General features: G+C 36.6%; 1 long non-coding RNA gene across 1 annotated transcript in view; it reads left to right on the forward strand.

Moving 5' to 3' along the window:
* LOC129051673 (uncharacterized) overlaps window positions 1-5,375 on the forward strand; it is a 92,377-nt gene extending 87,002 nt beyond the window's left edge. The window contains exon 10 of the long non-coding RNA XR_008516100.2: window positions 4,007-5,375. This is a non-coding gene — a long non-coding RNA (uncharacterized LOC129051673). The remainder of the gene's footprint in view (window positions 1-4,006) is intronic.
* The last annotated feature ends 7,339 nt before the right edge of the window (window positions 5,376-12,714 follow it).

Consider the following 12,714-nt stretch of genomic DNA (forward strand, 5'->3'; position numbering starts at 1 on the left):
CTTTTTCCTGGAGGGGCAACATGTGTGTACATACGTGTGTCCACAGGTAGTGTGTTGTATATATGTGTTTGTGGGCACTGCTAGAAAGGAGATTCCTGTAGTTGTTTTAGTTATGCAGACTCCCAAAATATCTGAAGCAGCACCAGACAATATCTCAAAGCATAATGGATACTCACAACATAACTAGCATATGTGTATGTTCCATCTCAAAATTCTATCCTTGTCTGCCATTTTCTTCCAAGTGTTAAATTTATGATTCTCCTGAGAGCTGCAAATTCAATTAACAATAAGATAGAAAATACAACTCAATGGCATTATGGCCATAACAAAGCGAAGTCTCCCTTCGCTGGTTTGTGGTAGAAATGTTGGCTTGTCCAGGACAATCTTTCATAGAAGATGGATTTATCCATCCCTGACAGACTCAGACCACTTCAGACCAAGCCTTGTTTTCCACAGTCAGAGTCAAAAGTTCATTTTCCTCGCTTCTGACGAAAAATAACAAAGACTTTTAGTTTTAGGGACCAGAATGAGAGTGATTCTCTTTGAAGCTTTCACAAAGCCAAAAAGAATTTCACACCATTTTGAGTGCTGCAGGTGAAGAATTTAACAGCTGGTGGGAGTGCAAATTAGAGCCAATTATAATTTGATTGACCTGCCTTGACAGTAAAACTGTCTTCTCTAATTTAAAATGCCTAGCAGGATTCTCTCTGCCGTGGTAAGGTGGTGATTTCAAACGAAGAGCAGCTCAAACTAGGAAATCCTTTAACAATGCTATGACACTAATAAAGATTTATTTATATAGTGCTTTTTTTCTCTCGGACTAAAATTACTACATTCAAACCAAGGAATAGCATGGTGAGTACAGGAATGAAAAAGGACTGGGCTGGGTAGAAATGAGTCGTGGGGATGGTGGCCACAGAAGTAGAAAATGCATGAAAATTTTGGAAAGTTGTGGAGAAAGGGGAAAGTGTCTCAGTTCCCAAATGTAATGCCAGTTGTCATAATATTTGTAAAGAAACCAAATGTAGAATTAAAAAGTGTATTCTCCAAAATTGTTTTAAAATGGCATAAGAAAGCACATTTTATTCCTGTGTTTGATTTTAGAAGCTAATTTATCCTGTCGCCTTATTTAACTAGGTCAAAGGAGGCATAGAACTCTAGTTCAAACTCAACCTACTCATTCCCTACTTATTGACAATAGCTAGGGTTTAATTAAGTATTTATACTTTATAAGGAAAAAAGTTGGTGGATCTGCATTTCCTGCTTTGCCTTGAGTGAAATCTCCAAGTCTTTTCTATTGACCTCTCATTCTGACGCAGGTGATCTGCCCACCCCATGCTCCAGGCTCTTGGAAGGTAGTGCTCCTGAAACTGTCCCCAAGAAAACTTTTTAAAATAGATTAAGGGAAAAAATAAAATTCAGCTAGGCTTGCAGCTCCATCAGCGGTAATTATTAAGCCAGCTTGCCCTTTGTCTCACTTCCTTGTAGCTGGTTACTGCTCACTACTCCAGGAAGACCTCCAGGATAATGTAGCCCTTGTCAGAATATTCTTTGTTCTATAGATAAAATCTAAGACATTGTGAGATGATAAGCTTTCTGTTTGAGTTTCTCCTTTAGGTTCTGTATTCCAACAAAACTACCCATGCCAGCTGGTCTGAAGGGCCCAGTAGGAAGCTGACTCATGGAAGAACGCAGTTTCCACATCCTGTTGACTTCATCCCCTTACCATGACCAATCAATGACCCCAATTTTCTAGCTCCTTGCCCTCCATGATCTCCTTAGAGACCCTTGCCCAAAACCCTTTGATGAAATGGATTTGAGGCTTGAGAATTGCTCCTGTTACCTCCTTTGGCAGCCTTGCAATGATTAAACTCTTTCTTTGCTGCAAACCCTGCTGTCTCAGTGTATTAGTCTGTTGCTGCACAGCAGATATAACAACCTGGCAGTCCTGTAATACTACAAGGAGCCACCTGTGTCACCATCAAACAGAGATTCAACAGATCTTCTCTCCAGTCCCATTCCTACAATTTAGGACTTACTTGATCTTGGGCATGTTGTCCTCTTTGAGTCTCAGTTCTTATCATTTGAAAAATGGAAATAATAAAATCTGCTTCATGGGGTATGGTGGTGATAGGTGAGATGCCATATGCAAAATGACTTGGCACAATGTCTGGCCCAGAGTAGCTCCCAGGAAACGGTGAGATTCTGTTTCTTCCTCTGACAGGACTCCTTCACCTTCACTCCATCGCTAAGGTTGCCTGGCCTTCTTTCTTCTCTCTTCTTTCTCTCAGTGAACCTTCTGCAATGACCTGAGGGGAGACTGAGGGAGGGAAGATGGGGAGAAGAAGTGCAGTTCTTGCCTCCTTGATATGGTACTTAGAATGAATTTCACTAATTTCACTAAGTAACAATGTTCTTCCTGCTGATAGATTTTATAATTCTAATATTTGGGTACATTGTATACGAAACATACTTTTGCAGTTGGCTTAGAAATCTTATCTTTTTATCATATGATTTATACAAAATGAAGTGAGGAAAGAAAGGAAAATGGCTGGCAGGGCATGGTGGCTCATGCCTGGAATCCCCCAGCACTTTGGGAGGCCTAGGTGGGCGGATCATGAAGTCAGGAGTTCAAGACCAGCCTGGGAATATGGTGAAACTCCATCTCTACTAAAAATACAAAAATTAGCTGGGCGTGGTGGTACACGCCTGTAGTCCCAGCTACTTGGGAGGCTGAGGTAGAAGAATCACTTGAACCCAGGAGGTGGAGGTTGCAGTGAGCCAAGATCGTGCCACTGCATTCCAGCCTGGGTGACAGAGAGAGACTGTCCTAAAAAAAAAAAAAAAGAAACGAAGATGGCTGTAACAAAGGCCATGAACTTTACTTCATAGGAAAGGAGATGAACACTTTCATTTTTTGGATACACTATATACAACCAGAGTTTTACTGCCTTAAATTTTATGACAAGTAAACTTATCAATAGAAACAGAAGCCTGAATTCCAAACAATCAATTTAATGTACAAACTTTTGGATTTTAGCATGTAACTGTGTGTAACTGCATTCATGTCAATGGCTACAAATCATTGGGAAGCTTCTACATAAGGAGGCGGAATAAAGTGATGGGCTTTCTGACAGTGCAACCTCTTTCCTTTTCACATTAATTCTGAATGAGGGTTAGGGTTTCTGGAAGTCCATTCTTTGTATAATGAGAGCTTTCCTCTATTACTATAAATGTGGCTCCTAGGGTCTCTTTCTACTAAAAATATTACTACTAATAAAGATGTATGTAGTGATGATTGTATGCATCCTTGTTCACATCTGTGAAACTGAAGTTTCTTGTGGATAACACATCTGGCTTTAAAAAAACTACCTATAGGAATATTAAATGGTAAGCAAGGATCTCAGTAACCAGGTTCTGGAGTGAAGCCAACCCCCAAGCAATGAAATGATGATTTCTGCAACCAGGCTTGACTGGGCTGGACCTGGGCAGATGATGGAGGGGAGCAGGAGGTGCAGGCAGCTGCTGTCTGGTGAACCGAAACGGGGCATTCACAAGGTGGGCAGACAGATGCCATAATGACCCACTAAAGAATACCCACATGCAATACAATATAGCTGTGAAACGTGGAGAAACAATGGCAGCAGATGGACAAAAACCTGGCATGCAGCAGGCAGGGAGAAGCAGCTCATTTATAGCAAAAAGTCCTGGGTTGCTCAGGGAGGGACAAGAATCCAGACCCATACCAAGCCTGTAAATAGCAACAGGCCCTGTAAGCGGCCTTCATCCTTTTCAAATATTTATTGACTGCTTGCTATGGGTCACATACTTGGCGAGGTGCTGCACAAATGCAGGGATGAAGACAGGCTTATTGAGTTCAAGGAGTTTAGAATCCAATGGACATGCAGCGGGTTTCTGTTTATATGACACCATTTGGGAATTATGTTGTGGTTCCTGGCATTCCAGGTGTTTAACACTCTTCACAATTTGGTTCTTCTTTTTCTAGACCTTGGATGGCATAACTTCAAAACCAAGGGAGATGGAGGAGTTTTAGAGGAGTAGAAGGCTACAAGCAAGAACTGATGCATTACATCTCCAGCCACCTCACTCTAAAGTTGTCCTGTAGCTAAGACTGTTGAATGAGACTGTTGTTCTTCAGTTTGTAGCCACAAAGCACAGAGGCATCTCCCCATGAATCCACTGCAGGGAGGATGAACAGCCCTTACCTGGATTTTAGCTTTATCTAAAAATATATTTGTAGAAGAAGGAGCATTCTAGTTTCCAAATACAAAGGGCAATCTCCTTCTCTGTGTGTGCCTGCGCAAACAAACACACTTCTACAAGTAAGCATTCTTCTTTATTATCATAGTCATCCTCATCACTGGGTTGGCAACTAAAAACGAAACTACGAAACTCTCGTGTTAGCAGTTGAGTAACTTTCAATAACCAGATACAAACCATTCTTCATTGTTTACAAGGGGCATTAAAAAGAAAAGGAGGTTGAACTGCAATGTGAATTGTAGTTAAATATGTAGACATCTTGGATTCTAGAAGAGTTTGTAATGGATTAAAGGGTTAAGCTATGAAATTGTTGCCCTCTGTGATTTTTCCACACTAGAACAGACTGACATGGTTTGAAGCAGTTGGGCTTTAACCTATAGATAGCAGGACAGAGATGATTGCCTATGAAGCAATTATTAAAATAGCTGCATTTTGGCATGTTCTAGTTGAAAAGATTTAGTTTTACCTATATCACCTCATCATCACTAATTTAATCATCCTCAAAAAACGCAAAAATAATGATGTACATTTGACAAGTCTTATACAAAATTATGTTTCAAAGCTTTGTGGTCAGAATTAAGCCATGTTCTAAAATACAAATGAATAGTCCACAGCCCGCTAATTCCTAACTGTAAGTGTTGTCTATGTAAAAATGAGACAAGCTTGTGATCAGGAATAGCTTCCAATTATGAAAAATTTAAATAAAAATAATAGAATGTGCTCAATTTATTTATCATATACAAAGTAGACATAGGTGACCAAAATGATTCATTATTTTTACGCTTTTCATGGGAATAAGTTTGACAATATTAAGTGCTGGAGATAGAATATCAGGTAATCTTATATACTGTTCATAGGAATGTACAACCATTTTGGAGAACAGTTGGAATTATCCAAAGAAAGCTGAAGATTTTCCTAACTTATAATTTTAAAAATTGGCACATGCCCTCAAGTAACAGTTGCATACCTAAGGAGACATGTGTAAGTATTTTCACAGCAGCATTATTTGTAATAGCCCAAATTGGAAATAACCTAAAATCATATGTTCTTACAAAGGAGTACTACACAACAGTGAAAGTAAATAAACTATAGCTAAATGTTATCTATCTTGAAGGCATTTATAAGAATAATGATGATTTCACAAAGTAAATTGCAGGATGTTATATACAATATGATACAATTCATGTAAGTTACCAAACATGCAACGCAATACATAACATTGTCCAAGGATAAGTATAAATGCAGTAAAAGTATAAATAAATGTAGGATAATGATGCTTGCTTGAATATTCTGTATACTCTTTTGCATATCTTTAATATTATTTAATAAATGAATAGACAAATCAGTAATACTAAAAGCAAAGTCCAAGAGTGCTGGATTCGATTCAAGAGGTAGAATAAAACTGCTGGAGGAGAGGTGGAGATTGCAAGACATAAATGGGTTTAGAATTTTTTCCTTGTATTTTCCTCGTGACAGTAGATATTAAGTTGCTATTTTCTTTAGAAAATAAGTTCAAAGAGGGAGATGATCCCCATTCCATATATATATATATATATTTTTTTTTTTCCCAGACGGAGTCTTGTTCTGTTGCCCAGGCTGGAGTGCAGTGGCATGATCTTGGCTCACTGCAACTTCTGCTTCCTGAGTTGAAGCAATTCTCCTGTCTCAGCCTCACGAGTAGCTGGGATTACAGGCGCCCGCCACCATGCTTGACTAATTTTTCTATTTTTAGTAAAGATGGGGGTTTCACCATGTTGGCCAGGCTGGTCTTGAACTCCTGACCTCGTGATCCACCCAAAGTGCTGGGATTACAGGCGTGAGTCACTGAGCCCGGCCCTATTCCATTTTTTATCTATCACATTTTTTTTTTTTTATTCTGAGAGGGCGTAAAGATATGGGGTTATGGAAGCAAGTCTTTCAGAAGGCCCTCCTCTTTGAGGGATATGATTAGTTCAGTATGTCTTAAGCAGATAATTTCTGAATCAGTGTTATATTAGATTGGAACCAGATATTGATCAAACTGTGGTAGTGCTTAAATGTAAGCGTGAAGAGGTGAGACTGTGTCATAGATATTAGAGTGCTACTAATATATGTATGCATGTAGGGAAACAAGATAAGGACACATAAATTAATAGAGATAGGTACATACTCTTACATACAGCTATACATAAATACATAAGCATATATATCTTACACCTATAAGTATGTGTCTATTATCTATCATTATTTATGTCTATAATTATCACTACAACTATATATCCTCTTTAGAATACTCTGACTTATCCAAGATTGGGATGGGGGTGGGGGGCAGAGTGTTGAAGAAAAGTCATAAAAATATTAGCTGGTGGGCTGGGCGCGGTGGCTCATGCCTGTAATCTCAGCACTTTGGGAGGCCGTGGCGGGCAGATCATGAGGTCAGGAGATCGAGACCATCCTGGCTAACAAGTGAAATCCCGTCTCTACTAAAAATACAAAAACAAAATTAGCTGGGCGTGGTGGCAGGTGCCTGTAGTCGCAGCTACCGGTGAGGCTGAGGCAAGAGAATGGCGTGAACCCAGGAGGCGGAGGTTGCAGTGAGCCGAGATCGCGCCACTGCACTCCACCCTGGGTGACAGACTGAGACTCCGTCTCAAAAAAAAGAAAAAAATTAGCCGGTTTCATTTCTTTTATTATAATATGAGAATGGAAAGTGTCACTTTAAAATGAAATGCCTATATTTAAGTGGCATAGCTTTAATAATTAATGGTAACTAATAGATTCTGCAAAGACCTTTAAAGATGAGAATGCCGTATACTGGGTAATGAGAATGACTATTATTGACAAAAATAGTATTAACTTGTGAACACACAATTGGGAAGGGAGATATACAAAATCAGTTTTTCCTATGTAAAAACAGAGATTGATATTTCTAGCTGTGGAAGGTAAACTCAGAAATTAGCTCAGTATTTCATAATTCTTTTAGAGATGTAACATATACTTCTTAAAATATTTTATAATTTTTTCCATCTTAAAAAAGGTGTAGAATAACATATTTGTTTGAGGAATTATTGTTGTTTTGATATCATAACATAAAGCCATAACAGGTGTTCAACAAATGATTGAAATAGCACATCTCTTCTAAAAATAGCATCCTTATATTTGATCACACTTTTTAAAAATTCTTTTACCTATTTTTTCATTAGTCACTTATAGAGCACCTATTATGTTTTGGGCATCATGCCAAACACCCCAAAGAAAAGACACACAGGTAGAGTCCTTGGAGAGTCGCAATCTGCGGGAGACAACAGAATGTAAACAGCTGAAATGTGATATGTAGATTAAGGAGCAATCTCTGAAAGGGCCATTAAATCAGTCTAGAGCAGAGTTTCTCAACCTTCACACTATTGACATTTTGGGCCAGGTAATTATTTAGCGGGTGGTTGTCCTGTACACTGAGGGTTTAGTGACAGTTCTGGACCCTACCCACTAGTTGCCAGCACTCTCCCGTATCAAAATGTCTCCACCGAAAACATCTCCAGGTATTGCTGAATATTTGGAGTGCTGGGGGTCAGAATGGCCTGAAGTTGAGAACAACATCTCTAGAGACTACTTACATTTCTGAAGTGAGAAAGATTTCTATAGATTTATTTTAAAATTATCACTATTATTTCAGCCATTTTTTTTTCATTCAGCCAATATGCATTTTTTTCTTTCTTTTTTCTTTTTTGAGATGGAGTCTCACTCTATTGCCCAGGCTGGAGTATAGTGGTACCATCTTGGCTCACTGCAACTTCTGCCTCCCAGCTTCAAGTGATTCTTCTGCCTCAGCCTCCCAAGTAGCTAGGACTACAGGCATGTGTCACCGCACCTGGCTAATTTTTGTATTTTTAGTAGAGATGGGGTTTCACCATGTTGACCAGGCTGGTCTCGAACTCCTGACCTCAAGTGATCCACCCGCCTGGGCCTCTCAAAGTGCTTAGCCAACATGCATGTATTGAGGAAGTATGGAAACTAGCATGGATGGAGAAGATAGAGTGAAAACTTTCTCCTTTTATAGGACATTAAGGATATCAGAGATTCTGTGTGAAACTTGGCTACCTGGATAGTTTCAATATTGTTATGATTAAGAAATGGGATGATCTAGAAAGAACGTGGCATAGATTACAAATTCCAAGAGGCAGGGATCAAATCTGTTTTTAAAAACTTTTATTGAGGAATGATTTAAATACCATGAAATGCACTCACTGTAAGTGGATAGAAGTTATACAAGTGTAGGTAAATTCACACAGTTATGCAGTCATTACCATGATCCAGTTTTAAAACATTTTCATCATCCTGAAAGTTCCTGTGTGGATTTTTGCAGTCTACCCAGTTTCATGCATCCATGAAACTTCTGTTATGTAGTTTCCCTTTTCTAGACATTTTATATAAATGAAATTATATAATACATAGCCATTACTCTCTGGCGTCTTTCAAGTAGCACAGGTGTTTTGAGGTCTAGCCATGTTGTTGAATGTTATCAGTAGTTTGTTCCTTTTTATTTATTCCATTGTATGAATACCAGATTTAGTTAATCCTTTCACTAATTGATAGCAGTTTGGATGGTTTTCAGTGTCTAGCTATTATGAATAATGCTAGTATGAACAATCTTCTTGTGGGCATATTTTCATTTCTCTTTAGTAGATAACTCAGAGTGAAATTGCTCAAGGTGAAATTGCTGAGTCATATGGAAACATTTTGCTAAACTGCTAAACTGTTTTCTAAACAGACCATGACATTTTATTCTCACCAACAATGTGTGCAGTTTCCAGTTTCTCTACTTCCTTGCCAACACTTGGTAGTGTCAGTCTGTTTGATTTTAGCCGTTTCAATAATTTCATAGTGGTGTCTTTCATTGTGTTTTAAGTTTGCATTTCCCTAATGACTAATGATTTTGAGCATTGTAAAATGTGCTTTTCTGCCATGTGTATGTCATCTTTGGGGAAGTATCCATTCAAATCTTTTGTGATTTTAAAATATTGTCTTATTGAGTTGTAAGAGTGCTTTATATATTCTGAATAGAAGTCTTTTATGAATTGTATGTTTTGCAAATCTTCTCTCCCAGTCTGTGGCCCCTATTAATTTTCTAATGATGTCTTTTCAAGAGCAAAATTTTTATATTTGACAGAGTATAATTTATCAATTTTTTTCTTTTCTAATGATACTTTTGATTTCATTTCTAAAAAAAAAATTGCCTAAGTGACAAAAATTTTCCCCTAGGAGTTTTATAGTTTAGCTCACTCTTATAGTTAGTTCAGGCATCCATTTGCATTAATTTTTTTCTATGATGAGAGTTAAGGATCAAGCTTCTTAGTTTACTTTGTATATGAATGTCCAATTGTTCTAGCATACTTTCTGGAAAAGCCTATTCTTTCTCTGTTGAATCGCCTTGGCACTATGTTGAAATCAGTTGACCATATATGTTTTGGTTTATTTCTGAACTCTCTGTTCCATTTTTTATCTATATGACTATTCTTACAACCAGTACCGCATTGTCTTGCTAACTGTATAGCTTTACAGTAGGTTTTGAAATCAGTGAGTACAAGTCCTAAGAAGTTTTTTATTCATTTGTTTTCAAAATTGTTTCAGCTATTTAAGATCCTTTGTATCTCCATATTAATTTTATATCAACTTATCATCAATTTCTAAAAAAACAAAAAAAGTACTTCTTTTGAAGCAGGGTCTCTCTCTGTCACCTGGGCAGGAGTGTGGTGGCACAATCTCGGCTCATTGCAGCCTTGGTCTCCCAGGCTCAAACTATCCTCCTGCCTCCTTTTTAAATTTTTTGTAGAGACAAGGTCTCACTATGTTGCCCAGGCTCAAATCCTGGGCTCAAGTGATCCTCCCGCATGGACCTCCCAAAGTGCTGGGATTGCAAGTGTGAGCCACTGCGCCCACACTTCCTGGGATTTTAATAAGAATTGTCTTGAATGAGAAGATCAGTTTGGAGAGAATTCCCATCTTAATAATATTGAATCTTTCAACACATGAATGTGGTTTATCTTTCCGCTATTTTAGGTCTCCTTTAAGTTTCGCCATTCTTTCAGTAAATTTATTTCTAGGTATTTTATTATTGTTGATGCTTTGTGAATGATTTCTTAATTGAGTTTTTGAATTGATTGGTGCTAATATATAAAAATGCCACTCATTGAATTTTGCATATTGGCCTTGTAACTATGACATTACTAAATTTGTTTACTTACTCTAGTAGATTTTTTGGTAGATTCCTTAAGCTTTTCTATGTCAAAGATTATGTCTGTGTATAAAGATAGTTTTACATCTTCCTTTACAACATGCATGCCCTTTATTTATTTGTTTTCTTTTGTCCCACAGTGCTAAATAGAAATGGTGAGAGCATTTCTCCCTTGTTCCTGATCTTAGGAGGGTAACTTTCAGCCTTTAACCATGAAGAGTGATGTTAGTTGCCAAAGTTTTCTGTAGATGTCCTTTATCCAGCTGAGGAAGTTCCCTTCATTCCTAATTTTGTGAGAATTTATACAATGAATCAAATCATCAAATAATTTTTTTCTATATCTATTAAGATGATAAATTTTTTTCTTTATTCTATTACTATGGTATTTTATGTTAATTGATTTTAAGATGTTAAAACAACTTTGCAGTTTTGGGATACACTTCATTTGACCATTGAGTATAATCCTTTTCATATGCTTTTAGATTTTACTTGTTAATATTTCTCAAGGATTTAAAAATCTGTGTCCATGAAGGATATTGGGCTATAGCTTTTTTTTATTTTAATTCCTTTGTCTAGCATTAGTATCAGGCTAATAGTGGTTTCATAGAATACAATGGAAAGTATTCTCTCTTTTTCTATTTTCTGAAACAGGTTTCATAGAATTAGTATTATATCTTTCTTAGATGTTTGAAAGAATTCATCAGTGATGCCATCTGTGTGTCAACTTTGTGGAGAGACTTTAAATTACTAATTCAATTTCTTTACTTGGCATAAGTGTATTCAAAATTTCTATTTACTCTTGAGTCAATTTTGATAATTTGTGTATTTCTAGGAATTTGCCTATTTCATCTAAGTTAACAAATTCATTGGCATAAAGTTGTTCATGATATTCTTTTATAAGCCTGTTAATTTCTGTAGTGTCTGTAGTCATGTTCCCTCTTTCGTTCCCAAATTTGGAAAAATTTTTATCTCTCTTTGTTTCTTCACTGATGTCTAGCTAGCCTACTGTTTCAATTTTGTTGATCATATCAAAAAACCAACTTTTGATTTCATTGATTTTCTTCTATTGCTTTTTTCTATTTTCTAGTTCATGGCATTCTGCTCTGATTTTTATTATTTCCTTCCTAGTACTTTGTGCTTAATTTGCTTTCTTTTTCTAACTTCTCAAGATGAAGACTTACATTATTGATGTAAGGTATTTCCCCCTTTCTAATAGGAGTATAAAAAGTTCAAATTTCTCTCTAAGCAACATTTTAGCTGTGACACATAGATTTTGATATGTTGGTTCTCATTTACATTCAGTTTATGATATTTTTGAATTTCCCTTATGATTTGTTATGTGAATCATGAGATATTGAGAAGTATGTTGTTTCATTTTGAAATATTTGGGGATTTCTAAGATTTCTGTCTGCTATTGAGAAGAATGTTTATTCTGTTGTTTTTGGGTTGAGGGGTCTGTATTTGTCAGTTTGATCAAGTTGTTCAAGACTTGTGTATCCTTATAGATTTTCTGTTATGATCTTTCAGTTACTGAGATAGGAGTATTAAAGTCTCTCTATATAATTATTACATTGTCCATTTCTCCTTTCAATCTGTTTTATGTAATTTTTTTGGCCCTGGTGATAAGGTATATGCATATTTATGATTATTATATCTTCTGGTCATGTCAATACTTTTATCATTATGAAATGTCCCTCTTTGTCTCTAGCAATAGGTCTTTTCTTAAAGTCTGCTTTGTCTGATATTAGCATAGCCACTGTAATTCTCCTACAGTTACTCTATTCATGGATTATAGTGAATATGTAAATTTAACATGTGAATATGTGAATTTATCATGTGTGAATTTAAGGTGTTTCTCTTGTAGACTGCATATAAATTGAATCTTGTTTGTTATTGTCTGATAATTTCTGCTTTTTGATTGGAGCACTGAGTTGATTAATATTTACGATAATTATTGACATTATTGAATTATGCCTCCCATTTTGCTATTTTTTCCCTATAAGGCTCATGTCCTTTTTCGTGTTCCCCTATTCCTCTTTGGCTGACTGACTATTTTGTGTTAAATAAATATTTTTTAGTGTACCATTTTAAATCCTGTGTTTATTTTGTAGTCATAGCTTTTGAAAACTTAAAAATGTGGTTGCTTTAGAGATTACAATATTCAATTTTACTTTGTGACAATCTCAGGTTAATACTGGTTTAATTTGAGAAGAGTATAGTAA

This window comes from Pongo abelii, chromosome 17 (genome assembly GCF_028885655.2).
Source record: "Pongo abelii isolate AG06213 chromosome 17, NHGRI_mPonAbe1-v2.0_pri, whole genome shotgun sequence".
Classification (NCBI taxonomy): domain Eukaryota; kingdom Metazoa; phylum Chordata; class Mammalia; order Primates; family Hominidae; genus Pongo; species Pongo abelii.